General features: G+C 36.7%; 1 protein-coding gene and 1 pseudogene across 1 annotated transcript in view; both read right to left on the reverse strand.

Moving 5' to 3' along the window:
- Positions 1–16,654, reverse strand: part of Cntnap5bl1 (contactin associated protein family member 5B like 1) — a 985,855-nt gene that overhangs the window by 195,257 nt on the left and 773,944 nt on the right.
- On the reverse strand, positions 6,133–7,980 carry LOC148001532 (cellular tumor antigen p53 pseudogene; annotated as a pseudogene).

The raw sequence follows: 16,654 nt of genomic DNA on the forward strand, positions 1-16,654 counted from the left end.
ATCATGATAGAGAAGAAATGTAGGCATGAGTAGGAGGATAAATGGTCCCATTATTTCAAAAAAATCCACACTAGGGAAGAAAGGAGTGAACAAAAAGTGAATGTGAATTATCAACACTCAAGACTTACCTCCAGTGCCTTACTTCCTTCTATAGGACTTCACCTCATAAAGCTTCAATAACCTCTCCAGAAAGGTGCACCACTGAGTAAGCAAGTGCTCAATTCTCTTCTCTCTGTCCCTCTCTCTGTCTTTCCGTCTCTCTCTCTATGTCTTTCTGTCTCTCTCTGTGTATGTGTTTGTATGTGCCAGATATCAATAACGATTAAATATAAATAATAATTCACAAAGAATATAAAAGCATGCACAATCACCTTGCTAACAATTTCTCAAGTCTATGTTGTGTGAAGATCATAGTACAATGTATCAATGCTGTTGTGGTGCTTCCAAAGATCCAGAGGAAGAAGAGTGAGCATGTCTTCTGCTATGTGTATCATAAATATGAGTTGGTATGCATCTAAATAGAATTCAGAGCTAGACACTGACTTTTTCCCAAGAATCCTTAAAGAAAGTCTCATGGAAACATTGCACTTCCTTAAGGATACATGTTGAAGACTTCAGCAAACACTCCTGATACAAGAACTACATATGTTGGTATGGATCCCAAGCAAAAGGGATCTTAACTCCCTCACTGTCTTTAGGAATAAGAGGAATCTGCATGCACAAAACATCATCTGATCCTGACTATAACTGAAGGGCATGGGTGTAGAAAGAAAGGGAGAAAGCTGTGGCCAATGGAGTTCTGAAATCAAGTGATAACTTCACTGTGTGAACAAAATTAGAGGCAGCAAAGGGTAGGTGTAAGAGAAAAGATGACACTCAATGGAGAAAGAGCTATGACTGAGTCATCAGGTCATTTTGTTGAACAAACATGAGGACTTGTCCGTTAAAAGCCAAGGGAGATAAGATAGTATGTCTATAATCCCAACAGTGGACAGTCAGAGCCAGAAGGCAATACATACCTGGCAGCCCAACTAACTTATTCAGGAAGCTCTGGGGTCAATGTCAGATCCTGCTGAAAAAACTAAATAGGAAGGGTAGTGACTAAGGAACACAGTCAACATAAACCTCTATCCCCACATACAGGTGTATTCATGAACATGTATATGCATGTGCACAAAGGCTCATTATAAACAGCCTATCACTTCTGGGGAAAAAAACTCTAACGTTTAGAGAAAAAAACAACATCATCCATATCACAAGATAATAACAGACATTTATCAACGTCCATCTTGGTCTTACTGCTTGTCAGTCAGGATGATTACATCAGAGGATACACTTAATAGCATGATTAAAAGCTACTCAGCCACATCAGGATTGAACATTTCCATAGTGTTGTTCATTGTTCTTTTTCCTGCACATTCAGCATAATTGAACCCAAGAGCAAGAGGTTGAAATGTAAAAGATTAAGGAAGCTGCTGCTCCAAACAAATGATAAATGTCTCATTGATGAGGTCCCTTAAACTAAACCAGCCAAGGTTCTCTAGAACATACCACAGGCTTAGAAAAGAGGTATGTGAGCACTAAATTAAAATCATTCTATTTGCACTAAATTTTTTACTAGAAAAGAATAAAATTTAAAACAAAATTTTCTGAAGAATGATCAGGAAGAGCTCAAAGATAAATTTACTTATTCAAAGTCATATGGAAAGTAGAGCCAGAGCTAGGCTCAAGGTTCTGGATATCAAGACTGTGGATAAGGTATGACTCTGGCTTTCACCTTGTCTCTTCTGCAGGGACAGACTGGAAGAGGCTATATCTTCAGACATACCAGAGGATCAACTATACTCAGCATTTGGGAGGAGGCCACCCCACTCCCAAGCCCCACAGCAGCTGCTGTGGGACAGTGGACTCAGGGACCTACCACTTCCCCAAACCCTCACCTGCTGAATACCATTCCCCTTCCACCTGATTCTTTCTGCTGGGACAGACTGCTAGCAAGTCTGCTTCTAGGTAGAGACTATATCCTCAGACATACCATAGGACACACTGTACTCAGAACATTTGACATAACATCCTGACCATAAGAATGACTCTACTTAAACATTTGATACCACATCCTGAGGCATTCCAGGATATCTGCTGTACCCAGGGCATCTGACATCACAACTGGAGACACCCCAGGAGAACCACTGCACCCAGGACAGGACAACTTGAAGGCATCCCAGGAGTTCCTTTGTATACAGGGCAATTGACACCATAGTGTGAAGACATCCAAGGTGTTCTGAGGCATGCAGGGCAACTGACCCAAAATACTGAAAGCCTCCCTGGAGTATGGCTACACATAAGGAAATAGCACCCACAGTCCACTGACACCCCTCCAAATAACAGCTTATCACATGACAACAATTTGACTGCTCCTCTGAAGACCCAACAGACTTCAGCCAGGGCAACAAATCACAATGGCCTTATATGTGATAGCCAGAAACTGGAAATTATCCAGAAGTCCCATGACAGAAGAATGGGTACAGAAACTGTTGTTCATTACACAATGGAATACTATTCAGCTATTAAGAACGAGGACAGCCTGAGTTTTGCAGGCAAATGGATTGAACTAGAAAATGTCATCTGAGTGACATAACTCGGACCCAAAAGGACATACACAATATTTTTTCACTCATAAGTTGATATTAGTCAAAAATGTACAGGATACACAAGATTCAGTCCACAGAAGTAAAAAAGGTCAACAAGCTGAAGGGACCAAGTGGGGATACTTCCGTTCCGCTTGAGAAGGAGAAGAAAACAACCACAAGTTGGACCCCTGAGATATCTTAGACACTAGGTCACTAACTACGCAGCATAAACCAACTGAGAGGAGGCCTCTAACACTAACACATATACAGCAGAGGACTCTCGGGTCTGGGTTCAGTCAGAGAAGATGCACCTAATCCTCAAGAGACTGCACACCACAGGATATTTAGAGGTCTGGTTCAGTGGCTGGGGTAGGGGCATCCATGTTGAGGGAGGTCAGTGCAAGGAGGGGTTCAGGTAGGAGGTATAAGATATGGAACCTGGGGAGTGGGGATCGGGAAGGGAATAAAATCAGGATTGTAAAAGTAAATAAATAAAAAATAAAAAGATATGGTTTTGTTCTAATCCCTCCCCCCAAAAGTCTCATAGACTTATAAACTTTTTAGTAAGTCAGAAATGGTAAAAACTGTTGGATTCATCGATAAAAGTTGTTGATTAGAGGCATTTTGATAAATTTATATAAATTGATTATAATATAAGAGATTATGTAGCTTCGGAATAAAATATTTTGCCACATAAGTTATTTTTATTTCATTAGTGTTTAATCTTTCTATTTATTAAGCATGTGGCTTCATGTGTATGGGAATGCTATTTATGTATTGTGTGGAGAGGTTACAGAGAGGGTGTGAACGTGCCATTATGTTTGTGTAGAGGTAATAAGACAAGTTTAGGTATCAATCTTTGCATTATATCTTGTTTGAAATAGGATTCCTTGTTGTTTGCCACTGTGAATACCAGGATATATGGTTCCAAGTTTCTAGAGATGCTTCCATTGCTGCCTCCCATCTTGCTACAATAGCAGATGTTTTACATACATGTTCTACTGTGTATGGCTTGTAATAGGTTCTAGGAATCTAGACTCAGGTGTTTACTTGTGTGGCAAATACTTTACCCACTGAGCCATCTTCCATCTCCCCATCCCTTACACACAATTTCTTAATATGACCAACTTTGAACTGCTAGTTGACAAATGCAAAATAGGGAAGGGCTCCAAAATCTCTAATAAAGTGTGATGTGAGAAGGAAAAACATTCAGTCAGCTGAGCCACAGGGACAGATGAGGGATAATGAGGATGACATAAGTTAACCTGTGTTGAGAGATACAATGAAATATAACAAATGGCAAAGGAGTTGGATAACCAAAAGCCTTAATAACTGAGACCAAACAGAGAGATTGTAGCTTGCATTAGATCCAGGAGCTAAAACCCAGGAGTACATTTATGTTAAACTCCTACCCTTTCTGAGCACTTAGAATGCTCCAGGCTGTTTCCTGCAATGTTAGATCTTACTTCATTCAAATTTCAAAACATTTTAAGCCAAATACTTTACTTCCCATTCTGCAAACGTGTAACAAAGATGCAGACACAGGTAAAATCATCAGCTTCAGGAAGATCAGGAGTGAAGGAATAGCCTAGTTCATATCATCATGGTCAGTTTTGTAAGTTTTCTTAGTTATTATGATAAATGCAAAACATCAACCACCACCATTGCTCCAGTCCATCGTCCTGGGATGTAAAACAGTTTAAATCTTTCAGTTATGCATACCACTCATAAAGTTAATGTGTGTGTGTGTGTGTGTGTGTGTGTCTGTATGTGTGTGTGTGTCTGTGTGTATGGGCAGGTGTGTGTCTGTGTGTACCAATGAGTGCAAATCACAGGAAAACTATGTTCTGTTCTACTATGTAGATTCCAGTGACTTCACTCAGGTTAACATACTTGGTGGCAATCCCTCTACCCACTGATTTATCTTACCAATTCTCAAAGAACATTTTATGAGAAACTTGTACCTTGATACTGAAGTTTCCAAAACTTGTAGAAGCGAAAGTATCTTACACAAAATTGCTTAGAATTATTACAAAGCTCACATCATTCTCCCCTGAAATTAAAATCATCTCTATATTATTTATAATATGTAATGCAGACATAAATGTAAACAGCAATCATGTATTTTTTTGGAATTAGCACATATTTTAATCACTGAACATTTTTAATATAAATAAATTTACACATATAATTTTGACAGGTAGTTGTTTATCTTGGATGGAAGATGATTACATAAGCATAGATGGTATGTAACAGATAGTTCTTCTTTCTTTATACGATCTTCTAGTCATTCTCTTAAGAACAGTTACAAAACTCACAGCTCTTTTAATTGCTCCTATAGTAGTGGTTCTCAATCTGTGGCTCCAAATCTATTTGGGGGTTCAAAGATCCCTATCCTTCATATCAGATCTTTATATAATGATTCATAACTGGGGCAAAATTACAGTTATAAAGTAGCAACAAAAATAATTTATAATTGGTAGTCACCACAACATGTATTAAAGGATCACTGCTTAGAAAGGTTAAAAACCACTGCACTATAGACAATTGGCTGCCACAGCAAAGTCAACATTATTTTAGTCTACTCTTACTCATGCAGCAGCATTTAACTGAATTGGAATCTTAGCATGTTCTCTCACACACTCTCACTAGTGCTGGACCAACTGGCTACACTCTGCCCAAACTTCTCCTCAGGTCTGCACAGTAAGTTACTCTATTGAATGATTGAATCCTGAACTTAAATCACAGTTCACTGGACTGACAGTGCTAGAAAACCACTTTCTTATGATCTTAAGTTGTTGTGCTTCTTTTCCCATGTGGCTTTTTAATTCTACTTTTAAATATGTACATCTGTGTGCTTATATTTGGGTTTTTCATGTGATTGCAAATGCCAACTGAGACAAGAAGATTAGAAAATATAGATGGGTATCAGACATGGATGCTGGGGAGCAAATTTGGTTCTTTTGAAATAGAAGAGCATGCTCCTTAGCAATGAGCCAGTCACAATGCAAACAACACAAATCCATGCTTTTAATTATTTTTCTTTTTTCTTTTTTTACAAGTTATAATAAAATCTTATTGTATAATAATAAATTAATACATAAAAGGGGGTAAAAAGTGGGATACAAGATAGGGGATGCATAATTGCAGACAGTCTTTGCAGAGTAGAAGGAAAATAGGTCCTGAAGGATAGATATTCTATGAGGACTCAAGAATCTTACAGGTTGTAGGATAGGGTGAAATTTCACATTAGGTGCCAGAGTCCAACAACTGACTTGATAGGATTTTTCTGGGCCAGCAACGACGTGGCAACTACCTACCCATCCCCCAACCTGGGCCAGGAATTAATACTCATAGATGGGGCTGAGTACTTTCTACAAGATAAAGAAGGTAGTGGAAGGGACCAGCATTGTTTAGTCAGTTCTCATAACAAACTCTAAAGTCATAAAATGTCAAAAAAGGTGAAGGGGAGGTTGGTGATAGGGACAGGATACAGAGACTGTCAGTCTGAGTCAGGCCCCATTTTCTTGATCATTGTTTTTTTTTATTTTTTTTAAATTTTTAAAAAACTTCTCTTGGTTTTTATTTTGTTGTTTGTTTTGTTTTTTTTTAATGGTGGGAAGTAGACTGGCTGCTCTTAGTCTTCAGGTAGCTGAAGTGAGCCCTGCTGTCTCCTGATTCCTCTGGTGCATGGACATCTGTTGCAGTAAATATTAAAATACTGGTAACCTTTTATCCCATGTTAGTGTTGGCACTCGTGCGGTACTTTTATCTGAACAGCTCCACACTGCCCCCAAATACTCTCTAAGAAGCCTTTAACTTGCATTAGCAATGACACCCGAAAGGCCACATAGCACTGTCAGGTATCTTGCACTCTTTCCACTCTTTCTAGTGCCAAAACCAACGGGTTCATATGGCACTTTTTTTTGGCAAACCAACAATCATATTTATATGTTAAATTCTCAGTACACAATATATCTACACAATAAACAATAAATCAATTAATAAGAATATAAACCTTCCCCCTAGAAAAGATAAATTTGCCTACAGAAATCCATCCTTACTACCTTGGCAATTCAAGACCACCTGGATCTGGGTCATCCTTCTCCATATCCATCTTGATTTTTCCCCCTTCCCCTTCTCTCCCAGCTTACGAAAGCTTTGTTCCTGCCTCTATTATTTTACTGTCTAATCATGGCCTGACCTAACTTGTGCCAGTTCTCAACTACATATAGGTATCAACCTACACGCATCCTTTAATTCAAAGGTCTCATTCAGCTCTAGGAACATCTCAAAGCACTAATGCCTATAGATCTTAAGGATGAAATATTCTCCATAAAGTGGTAATTTTTTCTTTTGCTGGGGCAAGGAGCTTGTGATGATGGACATTGCTCTCTTAGCACATCACAGGGTCAGTTCTGGGCAATGCTCTTCCTTTTTTTTTTTTTTTTTTTTTTTTTTTTTAGAAAATTTGTCCTCTATACAATGGTCTCTCCAAGGACAGGCACAAACATGAACCTCAAAGCTATTCTGTAATAACAGCTTCCCACTGGAGATTTCCTTCTGGTGTGATGCTGGAAAGGAAAGGTTAGCAGTTCATGCAGGAGTTATTACACATGTACTTGTTTGGGTGGTAGTATAGTATGTGTCAACCTCAGGTGGTTCATACGGTACCATCACACTGTGCTGAAATGTCTGCCTAGCATCCAGATACTCAGCAAATAAATTACCTTCATCCCAGATAAAATGCTGGGGAGGAGTCAGGCAATCACTATCATGGTGGGATCAGAGACTCCTGACCTCAGTCCTGTGTTGTGACTTCTTGTAGATGGCCATTGCAAGGACACAGGTATCAGCTGGTGGTGTGTAGCTGACCCACAAATGCATAAGACATGTCTTCACCAGCTAGCAGAATAGCTTATTGAGGGAAGTGGAGTACATGCACATAACAGACTTGGTTGTCCCTGATTGCAGGAAGTCCAGTCAGAAGCCATAGTTGCCTCAGTAAGTTTTTGAGAAGGGACAGAAGATGACAGGGGCCACGGAATGGCTAATGCATGGGCCTCAGTTACAGGGTCTGATGCTGCAGGATCTGACATTTGGATGGTTTCCTATGGGTCTTCTAAGAACTCGGAAATATCCTGGGACAGGAATAGATCTTCCATTGATTTAGGTGACACCACTGCAGTGGACAGAAAATCTTATGGGAGAAGTAGTTTCTATAAGTCTGAAAATGTCTCCTGATGAAGAGGGACCTCGATGCCGAATCCAACTGTGAATCCTCTATGGAAGTTATCCAGTCTTCAGGGAACTGTGATACTCTGCTATGCAGTAGGTTGAGGACTTGCATGCCAGATGCCCTCTAATTATCGTTGCTACCTACAGCCAGGCTTGTTTTACTTCATGGAGCATTTGTTAGATGTGTTTAAATTATCTAACTCCTCATTTGAATTATGATATAATTTCCATGCTTTCTGCATTATAGTTATACCATATATAGTATATATTTGCTATGTATGTGGAAATAAAGTATATACTTGTATAAACAATAAATAGCTTGTTATTGAGGAGAGAGCTGTGTAGTAAAAAAGCACTTGCTGCTTTTTCAAAAGGCCTGGGCATGATTAGTAGCAATTACATGGCATCTTATAGCCAACTCCAGATCCATGGACTCCAAAGCTCTCTTCTGACCTCTGTGGGTATTAGGCCCACACATGACGGAATACTTACAGATATACCGACATACATTCAAACAGACAGACAAACAAAATATTCATAAGCATGAAATAAAATAAAATCTGAAACAAAGAGAAAATACTCAAATACCAAATAGGAATATAGGCCAGAGTTTCCCATCGATGACAGACAATACAGAAAAATAAATAAATGAGATAAAAATGTCATCACGTTTCCTGAACAATTTTTTCCTTTTATACTGTTTTTACAAAATATCTGTGTGATATACCTTGAAAGATGAAAGGTTTATTTTCACCCATAATGTAAGTGTTTGCAGTCCATTGTTTATGGGCATGAAGAGAATGAGAGCACTACAGCAGAAGACTTTGGTAGAGAATGACAGCTTACTTCATAGTATCTATGTAGCAGCATATACAGGACATTACCAAAGACAAAGAAAAGATCTACCCTTCAAAGGCACATGCCCAATGAATTACTTGCTATGACTTACCTCATAAATGTCTTCCCACATTAGTCAATTTATCCATATATAATGCCAGAAGCCCTCACACAACCATCTCTCAAGATTTATACCTAAATATTGAGGATCAAGCCTTGAGCACTTGAGGTTTTGAGGCATAATTCATATCCAAAAATTCTAACACACACACACACACACACACACACACACAGTCTCCATTTTTGTACATGCATGTGTGTGTGTGTGTGAGAGAGAGAGAGAGATAGAGAGAGAGAGAGATAGAGAGAGAGAGAGAGAGAGAGAGAGAGAGAGAGAATGAAGGCCAGAAGTCCATATTGTATATATTTTTCAATTGTTCTCTATCTTAATTTTTTGAGACATAGACTCACTGAGCCTGTGTTCTTGTGTTCTCTGGTTTGAAAATCAGGGGGACCTTGCTCTCATATTCTGTCAGCACAGGGTTAAAGCACTATGTAGTACTGTTTTTAAATGGGTCTTAGGGATGGAACACATGTCCTCTTACTTATGCAGAAAGAACTTTACCAAATGAGTCATCTTGCCAGTCTCACTATCTCTCTTATCTCCATAGAGATCCTGCCACAAGCGGTATAAGGCAATTTTTGTAAACAATGAATCACTAGACAAAAGTGGTTCTAAATATCTTGGTCATTGAGTAACTTCACAACAATTCAAATTTATGTACTCCATGATGGTTTCATAATAAAAAAAAAACATAATATTCCTAAATCACATACAATGGTCAAGCCAACAACACTGGAAAAATGAATGGAAAACAGTAAGAATTCTACAATCAAGATTTCAAATATGTTACATAATAAAATTAAAAATGGATTCTTAGTTTTAAAGCAAGTCAGAAAAAAAGAAATTTAAATTAGATTTTGGACAATATGTGAACATTAAAGAGAGAAAATGTTAATATTTAGGGGAGATTACGATTCTTGGGAAACATATAAAACCACTTCTATTACAAATATGTGTGGCCATTTCTTTCAGTTTTCCCAACCAAAGAATCTAAATTAGATTTCTGTGCCATTGACATTCAAAATGAGGCTCACATAAATTATTTCATGCAACCATGCCAACAATGATAGGGAAATTTCTCCTCTCATTTCACTGAAAAAGAAATGGAAGCAAAGGAAAGATTAGTAAATTCTTCAACCTCATATAAGAAGGAAACTGTGAATTCAGATTGTATAACTCAGAACCTCAGTAATATATTTTCTATATTATGGCACACCACTCCTACTATAGACAGAAATGAAAAGACATCATAGTTCCTCAGAGGAACTGCACTTGAACCTATGTTATAGTCATTATTTTGGAAAAGCTGCAGGTGTTTCCTGAGTATAAAAGCCTCAATTTTCTTAGAGATCCTATCAAGTATACACAGTTCCCTAATTATTCTGTTCTATCTACTCATCCTTATTTTAAAAAATGACAATGAAGCAAAACCACCTGCACAGATAAATATTTTAATTAGTATTCTGGTTGTTTAAAAATCCATTTTGCCTAAACTTATTTAATGTTGCTTGATAAATGTCAATCAGAAGTTAACAAAGTAAATTTCAATGAGGGGATGAAAAACTACAAATATATGGTAGAGCCTTATTTAGACTATCCAATTAACAATGTATTTTGATCATTTCTACCCCAAATTCCACCCTTTAACTTCTTTTGGGAACACATCACATCTCACTACTTCTTTTCCATTTTATCAAATTAACAATCCACCAGAACGGTGTGTGCAGCAATGTGCACTTGGTTTTGTGCCCATCTTATGTTAAATGAGATACCTACCGTGCATATATGTCATATCCTCAGAGAACAGTGACCTATCAATGATTCAAACTCTCTACAAATTTATCTATCTATCTATCTATCTATCTATCTATCTATCTATCTATCAATCTATCTATCATCTATCTATCTATCTATCTATCTATTCAAAATATTTAAAAATAGGACATCAAATATATGAATTATTTTCTCAGGTCAGGACAGCTATGGAAGACTTGTGACATAATCAAGAAACAAATGAATGCTTTCTCTAGAAATCCAAATGTGGTGCTGTTAAAAAATATACCCCATGGCTTCTTGACTTAGAATACTCTGGAATGTGTGTAAGGGCATAGGTTATAGAACAGTATCAGATGCTAAGAACGTGGACCCTTCATTTTCTATCTTTAATCAAACTTATCAGGAGACACCGACTTTCACCAACATTTGAAATGTTGAGATTCGACTCATTGATTTCTCAGTTTGAACTGTCTTTAGAAATGTGAAGTGTTATCCTAAACACCTTTCTTTCTTTTTTGAAGCTTACTTTTGATTTATATGTGTGCTCAAGTGTGCAGAACTCTGTAAGCAAAAGTGTGTGTTGCACATGGCTTTGTTTTACAGAAGTTGACACTAAGTATCTTCCTTGCTCACATTCCATCATATACTTTTGAGACAGGATCTATCACTAAATGAAGTGCTTGTATGTTGGCTAGATGAATGGCCAGGAGGCTCTGATAGTCTCACTTTTTTCTATACCTATGCCCAATTTTAGAATTACAGGTGCCACCATTATGTCCAGATGGAGAGCAGAAATTCTGAGACAGCACTTTCCTGAATGGGTTGTCCACACAGACTCCATTTATTTGCAGTATTTTTATAAAGAACAAGTGCAATAACATCACTGTGAAATCATTTCTGCTTTGTATGTATGTGTGTGTAGGTGTGTTTATGCCCATTTGTGTATGTATATGTGTAAAACCTATATCACAGTTCCAAAAGAAAAAGAAAAATTACTGTGTGGCACACACCCCTGTAGCCAGGAGAGGTGGTTGTTCCAGTGTTATAGACAAAGACATGTTCAATGTACCAGTTGCAATTAAAACAACAACAATATCAACAACATACAGACACACACACACACACACACACACACACACACACACATATTTTCAGCTATTCTGCAACAGAAGCACCGGTGAAGTTTAACAGGACTGACTGTTAAGTAAACATTCACTTCTCTGGTATCACTGAATCAGTGGAGTCACAAGAACAAATGACCAAGTTAAACAAACAGAATATGCAAACATCAGCTCACAGACTACTTTATGGGATATTACATTGTCCTAAAATGACCACAATGAAGGGGCCCAAACCCATCTTTACTGTAGTGACAGAAGCTACCAAAACATTTTGATTAAAAAAAGAAAAACTTAAATTTGCTTCCTTCCAAATTAAAGGTTCGGCAACAGTATGAAGTTAGTTACATACCTAATTAGCACAAATAAATCCTATTCTGTAATCTATGGTTGACTCACTAGACATTTGTTCTCGGGAAATTCCTATTTCTTTCCTTTAGATCTCTCATAGTTACTCATTCACACCCTTCAGAATACATGTTAAATAATAGAGATTGCTAATTGCTAACCAGATACCAACATACTTGGTTGAGGGTTTAATTCAAGTACCACAACAATTGTATTGGGTTATGTAAAATATAATCGAAGATAGAAACAAATAAAATGCAGAAGTTATGGATTTAAACATGTGGCTATAAACAAGAATATCAATTTCCAGCCTTGTAACTGCTCCTTTTAATACAAATCTAGCCATTAACCACAGATGCTACTAAACTTTTCATAAATTCTTTTGCAGATACCGAAAAAAAATGTTTCCCAGATTTGTTCATTCTTCTCCAGGACTTATTTCTACTATTCATTGTGTCCCTTTTCTCCACATGAAAATCTTTAAAATTTTGCAGATGTTAGAAGAGTATAGTTCAAGCACACTATAAGTAATTTCTCATTTTGACATTTGGAGGAAAGTATCTTGTTTTGTTTGTTTGGCTCCATGCCTAAAAAAATTCTCTCCTTAGCTGTTTTTGAACAAAATTGGATACTTGCAATTTCTAGTCTCACTGGATATTCTTAAAAATCCTTTCTTTTCTAAGAACTCATCTTTGATATTTTAAATTCAAATAATTTCTTTTCAATTGAAAAGTATAATAATTTTTTACTTCATATTATCCTACATTTGGCTTGTTTCTGTTAACTTCTTGCAAGGACAATCTTCTTTGATGAGCTCATAATGAGGTAGACTAACTATATGTGCCAATTTCCATTTTACAAGTATTTCTAGTAATGTCTCAATACCAAACCTTCTCAATGTACTATATATGTACATATATTTATAGCAGAATTAACTCTTACATCATGGTGTAAAAAGGAAAGAGAAATCTTACAGTCCTCAGGGTCATACCCATAATGCTATAAATACTTCACACTAGGCCCCATTCCGAGTAGGTCCATAGTCCGTTCTAGTTAATTTTGCTGGACAGCAAGTTACTAACAGTTGAGCCACTTAATCACAGTCAGCATCCAATATGCCTTGTATATACAGACATATACGGACACACACACACACACACGCACACATGTGTCTGTGTGTGTGTGTGTGCGCGTGCATGTGCATGTGTGTGTATATGTGTGTGTGTGTGTGCGTGTGTGTGTATAGATGTTTGTTATCATGCAGAAATATATATATATGCATAATGTAATGCACACATAGTGATGTTATAATATTAATATTCCCTAAGATTTCTTAATGTTTAATAAAATATTCAATAATCAATAATTGTGTGTTAAATTGTGTGCAAAAGAATTTGCTAGTTTAAATGTCACACGATTTCTCGTATGGACTTACCAATCTCTAGTAAATTTTACCATTTATTAAGGTTACAAGAAATCTGATGAAGCTTATACCATAAGATTTCAACCATATTGTTCATGATAGATTTTTGTGGAATGTTCATATTGAATAACATGTAAGAGACAGGGAGAATATTTATGCAAAACATTTATATTTTTCTATACATAAATGTACTATGCATCAATAAACGGGTATTCAATGTTAAACATTCAGTACAGTTTCAGGTTAGCAATCAATTGGTAAACATCTTAGTTTATTTTGTCTTGTACAATGAAATACCATGAACTGTAGAACTTACCAAAAATAGACAATTTGCACTTTTCTGTTTAGTGTGATATGTGAAAATAAATCAGTCAGTGTATAGTGAGAGTCTGCCACTGGTTCAGAAAAGTACCTTCTTTTGAATGGTCACAAGATGGGAAGACTGAGCTATATCTCTTCAGGTCTTTTCTACAGAATCTACTGATGCAAATTTGCATGCTGGCTGTGCTCATGTAACTCAAGTGTTACTAGCTTGTTGCCCAGCAAAATTAACTGGAAGGGGCTATGGACCAACTGAAAGTGGAGCCTAGTGAGAGGTTTATGTCATTAAGTGTATGTCCCTTAGAAGGACTACAAGATTTCTGCCTCCTTTTCAGTCTTTGATATAAGAGTTTACTGTCACACAATCCCTGCCATCCTGCATGGTAATAAGAGGCACAAAGTGACAGATCTACCAAATCTGAAATTGGAATGCTAAGAAAGTCAGACAACATATAAAGCTTCTCCCTTTGTATGTAAAATATCTTACATGTTTTATTATAGTTATAGAAAGCAGGCAATACAGATTATTAACACATCCATGGTTATTACCTGATAACCTGGTGATTGTCTGAAAGCCTTCCACTAATTTTGGGTAACAAATATAGTCAGACTACAGCAACAGAGAAAATTAATATCTGAATAGCATATTCTAGAGGATTTGTAAATATGGGTGGATAGAGATAAAAGGACATAAATAATATGATTACCACACGTTTAATCATACTTCTATCTTCTAATTACAATCTTTATTGGCTTTCTATCTTGTATTAACTTATCATCTAACAAAAGGAAATTACTTATCTGATGAAATAACAAAAATTATGGTTAGGATTTTGGACAGGTGGTTGTTATCATTGTTCTTAATTTTATTTTTTAACAACACACTGACTATATTTAGTCCTTCCCACATACAGATGTATATAGGGTCATTATGAGCCAGCTCCTCCTTGTACCTGAAGGAAAATGACCCTTTGCTCAACAACCAGAAACTGCCACTCCCTCCTCATATAGGGATGGATAGGTATTAGAAGTCTTATCATCCTCCATGCTAGAACTTTGTCTGACTTGTGAAGGTCACTTGGAATGTCACCACATCTGCTTTGAGTTGAGGAGTTGAGGTGTGCAATACCTACATTATGTCACACAGTCTACACACCACAAAATTCTTCTCCATGAAATGGTTTTTACATTCTATCAGCATTCTTCTCTGTGCTTAAATCATGCTCCACAATCTTGAGCATGATAACAGCTTTGTTTCATTTACATCTGAGTACTCATGGCCATTTATTTTCTGAAATTTGAACAGTCACAAACCTTTACATTAAGAATGGTCTTTGCACATGCTCCACTATGTTCATAGCAGTTCATAATATGGCTATTATGATTTCTTATGAAGTCTTCTAGAAGACCCTACAGTGTTTGGTACTGCTTACAGAACTGCGATTGTAATAGAAACCTGCATGTGACTTTAAAGGACACAGAAATGGTCCTATGATAGGAAACAAAAAACTGAGCACATCTTTCTATGATATTAAGTATTTTAGGATAACTGGATTTAGCATAAATAATATAAATGTCTTAAACTATACTGTGGTTATAATTTGAAATACTGTTGATTTATAGGTTAAATTATAAAGAATGATTTTGCCAACTCTTGTGCAGTTAGAATGTACTGGACTGTTTAGAAAAAGTGAAGGGATTTACAATCATATTAAATCTTGTGATTCTATATTCCAATGCATCAGATATTATTATAATGATGCATTTCCCTCAAAGCTTTCTTTAATGAACTGAGTCATAAACAATTTACCCTCAAGAGATCCTTGAAGAAACTGTACCTATAGTTCTATAAAATAAAAACGTGTTAAGTTGCTTGAATCAGGAACAAAAACTATTTATGCATTTTAGCATTTTGCCTTGGGATGGATTTTAATAAAAATATGGTTCACAAATCTGAACAAATTTAAGAGAAAGCCATTTAACCAGTAATCAAAATCTTCCAGTATTACACTAATATAAAAACTAGATAAGGATGTAAAACTTGTAGATTACATTTTTATGCAACAATAATTAAGAAACTCAAACTACTCAAACAAAATTACCACAAACTCACAAACTTGATTATATAGTAACTGAAAAAAAATCATGTAGCATAATCAGAAGTAATTTGTGATTGGTCAACATGTAAGTTAATGTTCAACATGCTACAGAAAAGGAATAATGTATAGAAATCATATCTTAATGGATGCCAAAAAGCCCCTTAACCAAATTCAACATTTTTTGCCGTAAATTAAAAAATATGTATGGAAGGGGGTGCACTTCAACACATGAATTTCATAGACCGTGGAGCTGCATCTAATATATTCAATGGCAACAGGAGGTAGATAGCTTTTCATCTATGATAAGGAATAAAACAAAGATGTCAATGTTAGAAATCTTTACCAGCATAGTGTTAAGAGTCACAATTATTATCTCTCTCATTAGCAAGTATAATGATCAAAATCCTGGGCACAGTGGGGAGTTACCATGACATGACTCCAAGACTGATGCTAAGCAGGCTTGAGCAGGCAGAGCACACAAAACATGATCCCTGACCAATTCCATACAGCATGGACAGGGCAAAGTACCTCTGAGATGACCCCAAACATCCAAAGTCCCTGAGAACCACTACGATGAGTAAGTAAGTTGTAGAAAGAATGAAGAGAATGAGAAGTATGTGTATATAACAAGTAGACTCGGAGACTAGAGCCCAGTTAGGAACAAGCTAATGTAAAAAGCCCATTATGTCACTGAGGGCATGGCATGGTACTGGCCTATGCTGCCACCAGTGGACCATGTC

Source organism: Rattus norvegicus, chromosome 13, assembly GCF_021556685.1.
Source record: "Rattus norvegicus strain SHRSP/BbbUtx chromosome 13, alternate assembly SHRSP_T2T, whole genome shotgun sequence".
Classification (NCBI taxonomy): Eukaryota; Metazoa; Chordata; class Mammalia; order Rodentia; family Muridae; genus Rattus; species Rattus norvegicus.